This window comes from Mytilus galloprovincialis, chromosome 4 (assembly GCF_965363235.1).
Source record: "Mytilus galloprovincialis chromosome 4, xbMytGall1.hap1.1, whole genome shotgun sequence".
NCBI lineage: Eukaryota > Metazoa > Mollusca > Bivalvia > Mytilida > Mytilidae > Mytilus > Mytilus galloprovincialis.
The window spans coordinates 84494209-84511545 of record NC_134841.1 but is presented as its reverse complement, the minus strand read 5'-3'; the positions used below and the strand labels follow the sequence as shown (position 1 = coordinate 84511545).

General features: G+C 31.2%; 1 protein-coding gene across 3 annotated transcripts in view; it reads left to right on the top strand.

Moving 5' to 3' along the window:
* The first annotated feature begins 661 nt into the window (after window positions 1–661).
* LOC143073201 (zwei Ig domain protein zig-8-like) overlaps window positions 662–17337 on the top strand; it is a 48183-nt gene continuing 31507 nt past the window's right edge. Inside the window, exon 1 of one of the 3 annotated variants that reach the window (XM_076248559.1) lies at window positions 662–972. The gene's annotated coding sequence lies outside the window, so the exon portion shown is untranslated. Of the gene's footprint in view, window positions 973–16536; window positions 16903–17337 lie in introns of those variants that run through there. The other 2 variants (XM_076248562.1, XM_076248560.1) reach the window with 2 other exon arrangements.

Genomic DNA, 17337 nt, shown 5'->3' with positions numbered 1-17337 from the left:
TCTGTTAGTAGATGTATTACAAGCCCGATATGACATACGCCTAGCTGTATATGTTTGGTATTTTTTTATTTCAATTTCAAAGTGATAGAGTGATTCAGTGGTAGAACACTCCCTCTTTAGCACAACTTGAGGTTGATGGTTAGTTTTGGCTTTCTATTTTCCATTGAAAGCTATTATACGATAACTGCCTCCTAAACACTTGAAATGCCACATCACAAAAAAAAAAAGGGAAAATGTGTAGCTTTCAGTACAAGATCGCATTTATTTTAGTATATTAGGTCACCTAAATGTGTGGGATTTTCATATCGGACTCCTTTGTATTTAAACATACTTTTAATAAAGCCAAAGGATGGTTTGGAAAAAAGCAGTTAGCTTTAGCATGCATCTGTCCTAATACCACAGGGTCTGAATTGTCATGGTAAAAAATGTCTTTTAAAATACACATGTGTCTCCCAACATAAATTTAATAATGAAATGTTCGAAAATATTAGTGAATAAGGTTTTGTATGTATACATTGTACTTGATTAGGATAACGACTTACGGTATGTGAACATGTAGTTATGATTGCGCAACATGTTTTGATTAGATATTATACATAAAGTCGTTGTTAAACTATTTTATCTCATTTTGAAAAAAAGTATCTTGTTTCAAATAGATAAGTTTCGTACTCGTCTAGACCCTTACAACTATTGCGTTTGGTCCAGTAAAGCTAATTCAGTAGAAACATCCTTGGAACTATATCGGAAAACAAAGCGATAAAGGTGAACTATACAAGATTTTCTCATTTTGTTTCAGGTTGATATAAAAGTTACAACAAATTACTCGATGTAACCTTCATGTGGTGTTTGAATCCGAACGGTTTTATGAGGATTTAACACGCATTTAGGAAAGTCATCTACCGGATTTTATGTCACATCAAAAGTATATTTCTTTACACTGTGGAGACCGCCATAGATAAAGTATTTATAAAGGTAGGTTATATGTTTTATTTATTTATACAGAAATTCGTTCTGCACATATGGTGTAGCACATGTAATGTTAATTCAATATTTCATCGGTATATTTTGAGCCGAACATATTTTTTTTTCTATTTCACTCTGTTATTGTGACAACGGAAAGAATTCGTGTCAACATCGCACATTCATGATATAATCATTTGATAATGTATGTTCTGCTGTATGCTCCTAGATTCAACGAAGTTATAAATATCAAATTCAAATATTTAATGCCGTTTAAACTTTAAACATTAAGTTTGTGACATACAAAATAAGTAAACAATAAAACTATAATTCACATATATCATTTACAGTATTCCAATGTCCCCTGTCCTCAGTTCTAATGACCTCTTGATGTAGGACCCCAATTTATTTACTTGTGATGGTGTTGATGGATTGATTATAAAAATCAACTTTTCTTCATCAGATAAATCTTGAACAGAAAAATTAAAATCCAGATTGTTAAAAAAGTTGATTCTTAGTTCCATATTTAATTTACAATCTAAATATAAAATGTTTTTCGTTTTCTAATGTTTTACATTTAAGGCATTATCTCTGCTCTCTATGAATATTAGAATGTCTGCCTTTTTCTATATTTAAATTATTATTAGTTTTGTTATTAATTTTCTATAAGTAAAGTTTGATGATCTTAAATAGTCTTCAAAACATAAATTTTGTTTAAGGTTCTTATATAAATTAAGTTTACTTTTTTCATTGATGTTTTTGCATCTTATTATGTATCAAATTTTCAAAGTAGTTTTTAGAGCTTGTTTTTATATAACTTTAAATGAATTATTTATGTTTTTGTCTGAACTAGTATTTTGTTGAATTTATGCTATATCTAAATTAAATTCACTTAAAATATTTTTTTACATAGGTTAACCAGGAGTATACTCCTTCTGAGTCTAAGTTTTTACTAAGCTTGTAAGCTTCTTTCAAAAGAGGATTTAACTTACAGCATTCAAATCTCTTTAAATATAATAAACTTTGTGTTTTAATATTAAATTCTATAGGTAGTCTCCCTGTGTTTTAACATTAAATTCTACAGGAAGTCACCCCAATTCAGCTCTAGTTGCAAGATTAGATGCATTCTTTCTCATGTTTCTAGTACCTAGTAAAAATTTACAAAATTGCAAATGTAATTTTTCAATTTGACGTTTTTCTGCAAAACTTAAAATATCTAGTTTTTACCAGGATTTAAAGCTCTATTTTTTGCTCTAAAAAGGGATATATATGTGTCTAAATATGTTACTTCAGAGTTGTATATCATTATTTGTTTTATGAGGGAATCGAGGAGGTGGCATGCCACTTTGACTGGTAAATTATTCAAAGACTTTTTGTAAGCTTTCAACCAAAATAAAGTTTTTGGGGCTTTTTTGACAAGGTCTTTAGTACTGTGAGACATGTTGCCATTGCATTTAATTAATAAGCCTAAAAATGAGTATTCTGATACGTAATCAATGTTACTGTTTTTAAAATTTAAAAATGTTTAAAGTTTAGAGCATGTCCTTTTAAATATCATAGATTTTGTCTTTTTAATATTCAATTCTATCTTCCATTTATCACAGTATAAAGCTAAATTATTGAGACTATTCTGTAGCCCTGTTTTAGTTTTTGAAAAAAAATTACAGATCATCTGCAAAAAGCAGGCAACTTAGTTTTGAGTCTATAATTTTTAGAGGATAACACAAGTCATTTTCAAAGACCTCTGTAATGTCATTAATGAATATTTAAATAAAGTAGGACTCAGTGAATCACCTTGTTTTACCCCTCTTGTAATATTAAACATATCAGTTATCATGTTTTTGTATTTAATTGAAGACCCAGTGTCATCATATTGATGTTAAAAAGTTTCTTTCCTCACCCCATATTATAAAGTTTGTACAAAAGAGCATCTCTCCATACAGAGTCAAATGCCTTTTTTAAAAAAAAAATCTACAAAACAAACATAAAATTTCTTTTTGTTTTTATGTAAATACTTATGTATAAGAGATTTTATTATAAAAATGCTATCTGCAGTTCTTTGGTTCTCTCTAAAATGAGTTTCTCCGTGTTTTAGGGTATTAAGAATATAAAAACTTCTATATCCCTGTCAATATCTTTTTTCCTGTCTCGGCAGTGCATAAACACTTCTCAACATTTGTTTTTACCGGAAATTGGTAACTATTTCTTATATTATACCGACTACAAATTACGCGATCATACGTGTACAGGATCCATGTAAAAGTGTATAACGATATAGAGAAGACGGATATATTTGTATGGATCCTTAATGTTTTTATATTCTCTCAGTGTCTCAACAATCATTCATCATATGTAGGTACTTGATAATTACTGTAGATCGAATTTCCTTCATGGTTTCTTTTCACATATTTTTTTCCGGTCGTTTATTTTATCTATTATCCTGCTTTATTCTTATCTGTATTTCAATAAATGTAAAAAATCGCGTAGATTTGTGTTTTGTAATTTAAACTAAGTAATGAAGTTCATAAAAGTAGAATAGGATTAATATTCTACAAACGAGCTTATTATCTGCATGATTGATTTTGATTGTTGTGGTTAAACGCCACTGTGGGCATTCTTCATTATATCGTGGACGCCAGTTTTTATAGATGTAAGAAACCTGAACAATCTAAGAGAACCACCAGACTTTATCAGGAAAACTGACAATCCTTTTCAATAAAGATAGGAATTCAACACTACTGCTAATTATGGGATTCAATCAAACAACCTAAAGTAACATGTAACAACCTCTGAGTACCTTTACTCTCTAAATGATGATTTGTGTACGAACAATATACAAATGTTTAAGAACAATACTGTAATGCAAGATAAAATAAACAGACCGACAGGAATGTTTTTAAACTGTCATTAGCTTCATTTGGTTACATTGCTTATCGTACAACCTTGCCAATTTGGAAACACTTTTTAATATGTCGCTGTAAAATATGATCGTTATGTCCAAAAGCAAGTCGAATTATTCCTTTGACGGAGTTTTTTTTTATTAATGCCTTGTTGCCATTTTTCAAACTTATTTTGAACATACATTTATTCATTATACATTCAGTGTATTAGGTTCCAACAATCCTGAGACCCAGATTCATTGTAACACTTCTCTTGTCTTTCACAGTTGTCAAATACTTTCATTAGAAGACCTAGTTTATTCAATGCATTGACAAGGCAATAACCTTCAAATAACGAGGTCAATATATACATAAGAGATGTCTTAACATATTAATTTGCTGAGGCATCAACGATGCTCAAAACTATAAGTATTCGCCTCTTCGTATCTGAAAAATAATTCCTATTGATAAATAAGTAGCTCCTATGTGCTGTCGGCTAGTACTTGTCCATTCTTATTTCTACAAAATTAACGTTTTATATATGCATCTAACATGAAACTGTCTAGACGCATGGCCGATAGGAATCAGTTAATGTTAGAAAACCAGTGTTCATCTTTTTACAGTAACACCATGTATGGTGTATCTATTCCTGAGATAACTTCTATTTAATTGTACCTTTCGGTTTGTTTATAAAAATTGTTACACGTATAATACATGTATGCAGTCTATCTAAATTGTTACACGTATACATGTATACAGTCCTTCTAAATTGTTTGGCCTACTCAAATGAACTTCTGTCAAGTATTTTCTTAAATATATTGAATTTAATCGCATAAATGTTTGTTTATTGATTCTACGATAACATTGTTGGTCTAGTTGTGAAAGTATTTGTGAGAGTTCATCGTCGTCTTAAATTCTGTTATTTGTTGATAATCATATCCCCGCGTCTGTGTCAATCTTCATTCTACAGGGTAGCTTGTCGATATATTATAGCAAATAAGTTAACCCAACAATTATAGCAAATAAGCTCACCCAACCCGGTTCTAAGGGACTTTAACTTCGAGTGAGGTCCGAACTTTTGGTTTGTGTTCATACCAGATTGCGAATTTGAGATGAAGTTCAGTACGTGTTGGGATTTTGAGACAGACATAAATGTGCATATAAACAACATATTTTCAATCTAGCAGATATTTTTTGACTGCCGTGAATAGTCACTTGCTAAACAATGAACAAAAACTTTAAATTCATAAATAATTGCGATGTTTTAGTCAATGCGACTTGGTGATTATCGCAAAAAAAGAACTAGCGTTTGTATATCTGATACACATGTATATTTGTATGCAGATTTTCTTGAAATAGCAATAATAAATCTCGCATATTTGGCCATTTTAAAAAAAATCACAATTAGAGATGCACGCAATTATTTCTTAACTTTCAGTGCTGTACGCATGCACATTGTGGACATTTATTTAGCTTAAATCTTGTTGATAAACAATAAACTCAGTCGGAAACCCGGTTGAAATAGAACAAAAGAATCGAAGCTCTTGTTAGAGAAGGCGATATCTAATGAATCACAAAAACAGAGTAGGTGTGTTCGAATAGCTATTTTTTTACTGAAAGTACTTGACAACTGTCTTTCAAGTTGGATGATGAAAATGCATATCTTCAAAAAATTATGTTTGTTTGTGTGTGAAAACTAGGGTTTATATTCTTCAACCACTAAAAAAATCTAGTCGGCCCTTCCACGAAATATTTAATTAGAATTTTTTAAATGTTTATGAATTTTCGAAAATTCCACCTGACAACCGATCAGACAATAGTTTTAAGTTGAATCCATGCAGACAAGATCATTAACTGATGCTCATTAGCTAGTTGATACATTTGTCTTTTAAAATACAACTGACATATAAGGATCGTAATAGTGCAATGTGGATAAATTTATCGGTTTCCGAAAGCAAAATTGGCAGCGTGTCATACCTAAAATGGCTTCCATTTCTACGATTGTGAAAATGAACTGGCGTAATGGGGAGATAATTTTGACGAAGTAGAATCCTGATTAATATTAAAGTTTACATCTTAAAAAAATATTTTCAACAAAAACCTCTTAATTATATGAAACAAAATAGGAATTGAACAGCTACTATTATTTCATATGTAATATTAATGGCTTTTCTTAAAACCATTGTTTCCCAAGGATAATATAATAACCGACATTAGAGAACGACATGGTTATCAAGCATGGTTAGGAGAAAAATTAAAGTCAGTGTGAAAACGATCAGTAATGTTAGAAAGTGTCTGTAACTATGCAGAAAATTATAGGTGATAAAGCAGATAGAACTATTTTGGTAACGAAAATGATTGAAACTCCCTGGGGAAGATGAATTTCAATATTCCGTTAAACCTGTTGTAATGATAAAAACAGGATAAAAAATTACTTTGGCAAATCACATAATGATGTAAATTTCATTCCCATATTGAGTTGTTTTCAACGTTATGTAATTTTTAGCAGAAGATTGGATTTTATAAATCTGTGATGCAAGTTGTCAAATTAACTTTTCATCAAAATGTTGAATGTATTGCGAGGGATTGACTTACACTTTACAAATTATATTTGTATGATTGGCTGCTGTAATCTTAAGTTTCAACAATAATTTAATTAATCATTTAAAACAAAAACTAAACAGAGTGGAAATTAATAGAAACCTAGTATTTTTATCGGCTAATGTTTCTTTAACAAGGAGTGCGTAAAGATTTCTGCGAAGGCGGACTTAGATAAGAAGCATACTTTGAGATTTTAAAATATCGAATAAAGTTGATAATGGAAATGGGGAATGTGTTGAAGAGACAACAACCCGACCAAAGAGCAGATAACAGCCGAGGGCCACCAATGGGTCTTCAATGAAGTGTTACATCTTTGTCAGATTTTTTTCATCAGGGAACATAAATCTATAATCTGTATATTTTAGTGGAGAATGTCGCTTCTAAGGTCACTATGACGTTGCAAAACATGAGGAAAATTACCAAAACTTACCATTTGAAAACAATTTTTGGACAAAACAGACTTGAGCAAATACTTACAATTGGCTACCCAGAATAACATTGGAATCAACGCAGTTAACAATGTTTGCATATAAAGCCTTGAGGTTTCATATATTAAACATGTTAAAAGTGGTGTATACATGATTGCCAATGAGATAACTCTCCACAAGAGCTCAAACGATACTGCAGTAAATAACTGCATGTTACCGATGATGATTTAAATATCATACCAAAAAAAAAAAAAAACAAAAAAAAAAAAAACAAAAAACATGCCAATGGATTTTATGGTAAATCTGACAAATTATGTATACAATATAAAAACTGGTATATGGTTGCCAATGAGATAACTCTCCACAAAAGCACACACAACATAGCAGTTAACAACTATATATCACCGATGATGATTAAAATCTCTTAAAGATGCAATGCACAAAAAAATAAAAACATCCCATTGGAATTCAGGGTTAATCTTATAAATTATGTTTACAATACAAAAACTAAGCCTGTATAGAAGGACTGAATAGATACTGGTCATACAATTTATTTAAAAGAAACCATTAAATTACAGGAAGTATTAGCGTAATGGATGGTAATGTTGTTTCCATGAAAACATCTTTATGTTGTCTCAGTTTTTTCCTCGGCATTTTATTCCCATCTTCAACATTTGTAACGCATCAGTATGACTTTTCCTGATGACATTCGGCAAAAAATCTCTCCATAGATCTGCCCCACAGAAATGCTGCATAACATCTACCTGTTGAATGCATTACGAAACTTTGATGTTGTAAGCTAAAGCCATAAGACTACGTTCTGTTTGCCTCATTGGTAACAATTAATAACTTAACTCATTCTCTGAATGGCAGAGGATTGCTATTAGAATAACTAGGTATCTCAATATGTAGCATACCATTGATCGACAGTCTCTTGAGTATTGCCGTTTAATGTTTTGTCACTGTAAACCTGCTAATGTGATAATCAATTGAGTTTTATGGGAATAATGAATTTATTCACAATGTTTGATATAGTTAAATCAATTATCAGTTTTATTTTGGAAAAACGAAAAAAAAAAACATCCATTAAGTCTGAGGTAAGAATTTGATATATACTATCAAGATAAGTTAGGAATGTTTATTTTTAGTGAACATTGTTTTATAGATTGTTTTATTGTCGTGTGATGGATATTTGTCTACAATGTATTGGGTTTTATAATCACAGTCAATAAAGAGATGATCGAAGATAAGTTTACAATGTATTGGGTTTTACATAGAGATATACAGTCAAATATAGAGATTATCGAAGATAAATTTCGCTACAACACTTTATAATGTTAATGGTAAGTCGTAAATTGACATCATATCGAGCCGTGACATCACGTCACTAGTGAGCAAATGGCCTACTATTACATTGGACTGGTATAAATTACCACGGTTAAATGATAGTTAATTACTAAGATAATAGTAACTAAGATTGCAACTCCCTCGGGTAACCTTTACTGTTACAAAAAAAGAAAACTTACTGCCATGTCCATATAATTATCAACATTTCTATTGCATGGTCCACATTATTCTCAATAATTATTTATCGAACTGAAATGACACTGATTTGACACGGACCATGCTGTGTTATAATAAGTTTATCAGAAAGAGTTAGTAAAAGTCCTACTAACATTCATAAAATTATGTGATTCAAATAAACACATGGCGAATTAAGTAAATACAAATAAGTAATTTACTGGTACAATAATTCAGCATTAGAAAGTTGATCTATGATATAATTAGCGAACAAATCACCACTAATACATCTGGAAATATTGCATTAACAATAATAACATTAACTGTACCAATTTTTCTGCACCAGATGCACATTTCGATATTTAATGTTTCTTCCCTGATCCTCCAGGCCAAATTTAAAAACCCAAAACTTATCCAAAAATTGAAGAGCTGATATATTTGTAACCTGGGCCCCTGTTGTGTTCACATTTCGCTACACTTCGGTTCGAAGCTTAAGATGGGATGGTGGACCGGTTTAATACATTTGTACAATTAACTCGATTCCCTCGCTCATCATGTAACGTATAAATTATTTGTAAATTTTGCCTTGCTCATCATTTTGAAATTTGAATTTCTATTTCTCTATTTAAGTTTGAAAATAAGAGCGCCAAACTAATGAGTCCACCAATAAATTCAACACTTTTATCTTACTTGTAGATCTAGTCTTGTAGATACATTTTATATGCCGTTTTTTTTCTATCGTAGTTTCAAAAACAAAAGCAACAAACAAAACAACATTTCATTTGATAGTATCGTCTGGTTTTATGCCATTATCGAAGTATATGTACTGGCTACTGGGCTCGAGGACTTTAAAGCCCACCAGCAGTGAGTTATTGACCCAGTAATAGTAACGATACTAATTTTACTGCACTAGCTGTGCATTTCGACAATATTTGAAATTTTAGATATTAAATATCAAAATGTTACAGCAACAAATTTTAATATCACAATTCCCGTATTTGCATGTCAGTACCGAAGTACTGGCTACTGGGCTGTTGATACAATTTGAGAACTAACGGCATACGTAAGTGGCAAATAGAAATTTGCCTTTTTTTTGTAATTGCCGTATTCTTATATATAGATATAGAGTTATGTTTATTTCAACAATCAAACTATGGCAAAATTTATCTGCATTATTTTATATCAGAATATCCAATCCCTATACTCACATAATAATCTATAATTATATACTAGTATTTGATATCACTAATATAAAAACAAAAATGTTTTATGTCAGTTTCACAGAATATTTAAAAAGAAAAATGTCTAAATGATTTAATCGAAGTGTTCAAAGTTGAAATAAAACATGATTGAATGAAAATTATTATTTCGTCACGGGTTTAGCTTGTTGTTGTGCCATTGAATAACTTCCGGGCACCTAGAATATTAAAAACAGTAGGGTTAATCGAAATAATTTTGAATATAGAGATTTTAACAGCATCCAAATTATTTCTTCCATGCTGCAAAGATTATTGTAAGTAATTATTCTCAGCATATAATTGGCAAATTATACAAAGACTGCACTATTTTGTTCATGCAATGAATAATGCCAGATGCAAATAATGTAATACGCTTTAATACCCAAAGGATGTTTACTTAAAGTACCATGGAAAATTTTAGTTTTTAAAAATATTAGGATTGTTTGACATTAAAATTTATTTGGCAATATATCAGCCAAGTTGAGGTTAAAAAGCGTGTTAAAACTATCACGGTTTTTGCCTTTTTCTGAGAGGTACAATAACAGGGATTTTGTTTGAACGGTTTTGTATGCCATTGAATTAAAAATATTTATTGTAAAGCGAAATGTTTATTGCAGTCGGAAGGATATATCAGATTTAAAGTATGATCAAGAATACAAATAAGTTATCATAATCTTTTAAAAATAATGTTTTGTAAGCTTGCATCGTTTTAGTGCCAGTGACACTCTGTAACATAAATATATCGACAACACTATGAACGGTACGTGCCTCTGACTCAACTGCCGAACATTGCGTTTATAAACACGTTAATTAAGCTTTATTTCACTGTATTTATTATTTCCTGAAGGAAGACTTGTTTTGGAGAAAGCTATGTCATGTCTGACCCGTCATTAATGGTGAATGAGAAATGTTTCAATAATCTAAGGCTAGACTATAGGTCCAAATTATAGTATTCATCACAACACTTGTAATCGTAATAAATCTTCCCTCATTTATCACAAAACACTTTATAAATCAACAATCGCAAATAATAGGAAAATGAAATTCTGTTTACATGATAAATAGGGGCCGTATTTAATTGATTCAATTCCTTTAATAAAACCGTCTAGCTGGGATGGTACAATACTAACAAATCAAATTCAATGTAACTATTCGTATAAACGAATTAATGGAATTAAGATAATATAGATGAGTTACTGTCTCTAATATTGAGGATTTGACATTTCTTATTTCATAGCCCTCTTGTGCACTATTACCATGTGTTACCATAGAAAATACCAGACAGAAGAGAATCGGCATGTAGTTAAGTGAATATTAAGTTGGTTTCTTTGACGTTGGGGATATTTAATGACCACCAATTGAGTTATCTTATCAATGTCATTTATGTTTAAGTATTGGTCATTAATATGGGGAAACAGTATGGATCCACAATTATCAAACACTGCTACGGTTTTGCTAAGCAACAAGTAGTAACGCAGAGCGTTTAAATTCACAACATATAATTAGTAAATATGACTTTTTTGCATGCTGTATATTAGATTCCATCAAAGTGGGATTAAAACTAAGAGCTTTGTCGTTTCTATGTTCTTTGGGTTAATCAAGGATGTAATATGGTCAATATGATAACTCTATGGGTCAATGTACGATATACACGCAAATATGGTATTAAGTTTTTTTTCGCTTTAACCTGTCAACTTTGCGGGAACCGATACATTCAATTACACAAAATTACTGTTTTACGAGAAGAGCTGTTTAACATGCAAAATTGTTGAAGGTCACGAAATATCGTATATGTAACGTATAGCTACATACATTTATTTAAGTATTTAAAAAATGGTGATTAAAGGGAAGCAGGAAATTTTAGCGAAAATTTTCAAAACCGCTAAGGGACATTTTAGCGCAGATATTATAATCCATTTTAGCGCCGGATTAATCCGTGTATCTGTATTTATGATAACCCATCTAAGGGCAAACGTGCTGGTAGAATAATACCCACTATATTCAAGCCACAGGACAAAACACTTAGTACTTTAGAACAATTAAAATACATAAAGAACTCCACAAAACGCCACCATTTCAGGGCAACAACTCCCATAACGATTTGAGTGACGATCTCGACCATATAACGTTTAAATCATTTGTAAATTGTACCTTGCTGATGATTTTGCAATTTAAATTTCTTTTTCTGTTTTATGTTTCAAAATATTTTTTTTATTTTTCCACTATGTATGAATATATATTTTAGAGCCACAAACGCAAATATTAAAAAAAACAATTGTCATTTAATGGCAATAACTGCTATAATGAGTCGACCAATGAGATCTGGTCTCGTAGATAAATTTTATATGCCGGATTTTTTCTATCGTAGTTTATGCCATTACCGCAGTACTGGTCATGGCTACTAGGCTGGTGATACCATCGAGGTTGGACTAACAGCCCAACAGCAGAGTTATTGACCCAGTAGTATTAATAGTAATGATGTGCATTTCGACAATATTTGTAATTCTAAATAATATCCAAATTTTGCAGCAAAAAAATTCAATTACATAATTAACGTATTTGTATATGTCAGTACTCAAGTACTTGCTACTGGACTGTTGATACGCTTTGAAGACTATCAGCATAAGTAAGTGTCAAATAGAAATTAGCTTTTTTCTGTTATTCCCGTATTGCCGTAGACATGTTTTTTTCAACAATCAAGTTGGTCTGCATTATATTTTATCAGAATATCCAATTACCTATAACACTCACATGACAATCTATATATTTGATAACGCCAATATAAAACAAAAATGTATTTATGTCAGTTTCACAGAATATTAGTAAAAAAAATGTCTAAATGATTTAATAGAAATTTCCAAAGTTGAAATAAAAACATGTCGATTCTATGTTCTTTGGGTCAATCAAGGAAGTGATATAGTCAATATGATAATTCTATGGTTCAATGTACGATATACACGCGAAGATGGTATTAATAAAAAAAATTTCGCGTTAACCGGTCAACTTTGAGGGTACCCATACATTCAATTACACAAAATTACTGTTTTACGAGAAGAGCTGTTTAACATTCGAAATTGTTGAAGGTCACGAAATATTGCATATGTAACATATAGATAGTTACAGATTTTTTAGTTTTCAAAGGTGTTGATTAAAGGGGTGCAGGACATTTTAGCTAAAAGGCAAGAACTGCATAACGATCATGAAATAGCAAATAACAACCAACAATATACACAAGGGAAAAAGACAAACCAGAGAAATGGGAAAAAACAACACAAAGGGCAAACCTTGACCCATTCCCATCTCATGAACAACCAACATCAGAGCATATTGAGCAAGATGAGGCTGCAATAGTAAAACTAAGAGAGATCCGTGAGAGAGAACTCAAATGGCAGATTAGTAACACAACCAACAGAAGCCTCAAATACTATACTGCAAATAGTATCATTCAACTGTAAAAGTATTCGATCATGCAGTGCAACGGTTAGGGATCTGATTAGACAAAATGACTTTGTACCTATTCAAGAACATTGGCTATTTGAAGGACAATTAAATCTGATAGGAGAAATCGATGCAAATGTGAACTATGCCGCTACAGGTGTGGATAAGTATGATCCACTCCCACCGATATATTTGCCAAGAGGTTATATGGAGGAGTAGCTATAATATGGAAAATGAATTTGGATAGTATAACTAAAACATTAGATGAAAGAAGAGAGCGTATACAATGCGTGGAAGTCTTAGGAAAAGATAATAACAATCTGATATTGATATCTATTTATTTGCCATCAACTGGAAGTCGAGATCATTATGAGGAATTTAAAGACACTATAGATCAACTTAATGAAATAGTGCTAAAATATCAAGATACACATTACATAATAATTGGAGGAGATCTAAACGAAGACTTAGGAAACATCGATATAATAAGTAAGAGAAAGGACTATCTGGAAAAATTTGTGAAAGAGACTGGGCTTAAATACGATAATGAAGGAAAGACATTCGTAAAGGTCAATGGAGAAGAATGTTCAGAACTGGACTACTTCCTACATTAACTTGGAAAAATCAAGCCAACACACAAGCAAGTGTTGAACATCATTATATGAACAATACATCGGACCATCATCCTATAAAAATGAAAATATTATCTGGAATTTCGAATGATGCTGATTGCAAAAATCTAACATGACTATACAAACCGAGCTGTCAAATGGGATAAAGTTGATACTGACCTATATGTAGCCATGACAAATGAACAGTCAGATTCTGTACTGAGCATGCCGCTAGATACATTAGAACAAGCTACACCCGTCTTAGAGCAGGTGCATGGATTTCTAAGTGATGCTGCCGCTACATGTGCCGCAAACAAGCCTAGGTACAACGCAAAACCTAAACTGAATGTATGGTCTCCAGATATAAAGTTAGCCCTAGATGAGATGCGTAAATTTTATGCACAGTGGGTCAAGCAAGGAAAAATAAAGGACCCTGGAAATAATATATACAAACAAAGATTGAGGACTAAAAAGGAATTTGGGGACAGGTGCGAATTGAAAATGCTAAAGCCAAAGATACTGAGAAACAACGCATTATGGAAACAAGGATACAAAACTATTCCATTAACTTATAAAAAGCAATAAAAAGACGAGGGGTAATCCTATCATGGATCTGCATATAGGAAACATATGTATGTCTGGTGAGCAAAATGTTATGGAAGGCTTCAAACAGCACTTTAGAAACTTAGCAACTCCAGAGGAATATACAGTCTTAGAGAATAGACAATATCACCAGGAAGTAGAATATAAAATAGGATGAATTACAGAGATGGTGAAAGGTAAGAATATACCACCGGCCACACTAGAAGAACTACAAAAGGCCATCAAATCAATTAATAAAGGACTCGAAATCAGCTGATATCTATGGAATCACTGTTGAACATATATTGCATGCAGGAAAAAAAATGGATGTTGCTACTGAACCTTATCAACATAATATTCAAAGAAGGCAAGGTGCCAGACATGCTAAAGGAGGGATTACTCACCCCCGTGTATAAGAACAAAGGCGAGAAAAACATAGAAAGATGTATAAACACATGTATAAACATGCTATTGGTATCCGGAACTATTTAAATTGTTCCTATTCGAATTTATGTTAATGTGTATAATATTGAATGTGTATGAACTTCAGCGAGCTTTCTTGCTTTTATTAACCCCATGAAAGTTATTTACGGCAATAAAGGCATGACAATATTTTTTTTTCATTCACACACACAAATTTATAACTTGATCGTCGTATATAGGAATGTTGAAGTAGTCTACATACATGCATATACGTAATAGAAATTGTTTAAATGTTATAATTGTTCTACATGGACGAAATACTACAGTTCTACATCAGAAACTGCACTATGATGTCATCATGTTTGGTGAGAATGAGATTGATCCCCGAATGTGCACTTACCACGAACAATATGACGGGCATCACTATTGGATCAGAATATGTTTATTCTTTTGAAGATCACACCTATTGTTTAATTGTATATGTGTTGCTAAGTAGAAAATTTACTTTGTAGGTCTTTTGGAGGAATTATTCGTCTTTTCGTCGTCTGTCTTTTGTTTTTCGTTTTTCTTTTGTTTTTTGTTTTTCCATGGTGTTGTTAGTTTCTCTCCCAATGAAGAGTTTGTGATTTCCCTTTGCTGCCGCTTCTTTACCCCCAAATGTAACCCGCATAATTCAGTCCCTCCCCGTAATCGATCTCTCCTACTTGCGAATGTATTCGGGTTACCCCAAATGAAGGTAAAATTGTCGAAAGACCCCACTGCCGGAATTATATTAATCATCCAATTTTCATTAACCATAATATCATTGTGTATATTAAATACACCAAATCGATCTAACAGTCACATGGGTGTATCACATGTTAGTTGGTATATCTGCTTTAACTGGCATTGCTTACACTTAACGTTTATTATTTTAAATTCTTACATTTTACTTTGATGTAGCGATTAGGAATTGTGTTATGTTTGCAGAAAATAACACACTTTTATTATCACGTTTAAGTTTAAAATACAACATCTATGACAAGCTCGTTGTATATTTAAATAGGTATGACCTAGGTACATTTTTGTGGGTTCGCTATTTAAGTTTTGATTTAATGTTTTCTCTCGTCAAATGTATGTGTTAATCAAATATTAAATACTAATTTGTCTTTCGCACTTTACTCAGTAACCAAATAGTGTTTGTTCATCTCAAAGGTCCGTGGTTAAATAAATATAATAAAAGGGACTTAAAATAAAAGTTTGTTTGATAAACCATCTAATGCAACTAAAATGAACAAAAAGCTTTTTTGTCGTTTAACGTTTTGTAAATAATAAACAAAGTTTATGTTTATATAAAACAGATGTGGGGTTAATAGAAGTATGTTCACGTTGTTGGGAGTCGACAAGAGCTTCTCGATGGTCACAGACACATCGCGTTTTTTTCTATACAAACTGTGACATACTGAAAAAGAGGAATTGTATCGATAGCAATCAAATGTAGGAATATTTTTCTATTATTTTATTGGGAAAAAAAAAACCATCATGCAGTTAATATATTTGATAATCAATAATAAAGCCTAATGCTTTAATTCTGTCCATTGTTCATAAAATATACCGGTAACAGCAATGAGATATTTTTGTACAAAGTTATGTAAATTTGATCATCAACATGAGATTTCGTTTTAGAAGTACATTTCATCGATTTGATGTTCAAGAAAATCACTGGAGTGAAATACTATTACATTAGCATCTTGAAAAATCAGTGCTAATTTTGTTTATAACACAAATAGATCGTACATGAATACAGGACAAGAATTTTGAAGATTATTGTGGCATAACTAGTTGATGCATTCATCTACAGATGTTCTATAGTAATGTTTGTACAATGATTATATGTGGTTAAGATAGAATAAAAATAAACATATTAGATGCAAATCCATCAAATTGAAAGTCAATTGTGATTTATAGTTATGATATTTGTTCGAATTATTGCGTAGTGTTTGATCTAAATATTAGTAATAATATTATTCGGATTGTATTTGATTGTCGATTGCGATTAGGAGTGAGCGGGATTTTTATTTCACGGCCTCTTGAGCAGGAAAATGGTATATATGAGAGATTAATTGTAAAAAGTATAAACTACATTCCATGGGGATTATGCTTTCATTCATACAGGACTAAGGTCATAGTGATAAGGGATATACTCTAAGTGACATTTGATATAACATTTTCTCTTTTTATTGTAAGTATTATCATATGTTAATAGTAAAATTGATAGAAAATTGCATATCATTCTGTATTTTCACCAAATGGTGTAATTAATTTCTAATGTAAAAGGAATTCTTTGCAATATGGAAATAGGACGTGGAAATCGGGTTACGAATGAGACATAAAAAATATGTGTTAAATAATTTGTTTTATTTCTATTAAAGTTTACATTTAATTAAATATCAAAATTATTACTAATTGCAAACTTTTGAGTAGAAAAAATTTTCTGAAAGAACTTAGACATTTTTTTCAAATATCAATGAAAAATACTCACGAAATCCATTTTCAAATCGATCATACGATAAAAAAAAATAATCATAAAAACATTGAGTTTGCTTAGTTGTGACTTACGCAATATTGAACAAGGAACACTGTGTAAACTCACTTGTTTAAATTAATCCAAAGTTAT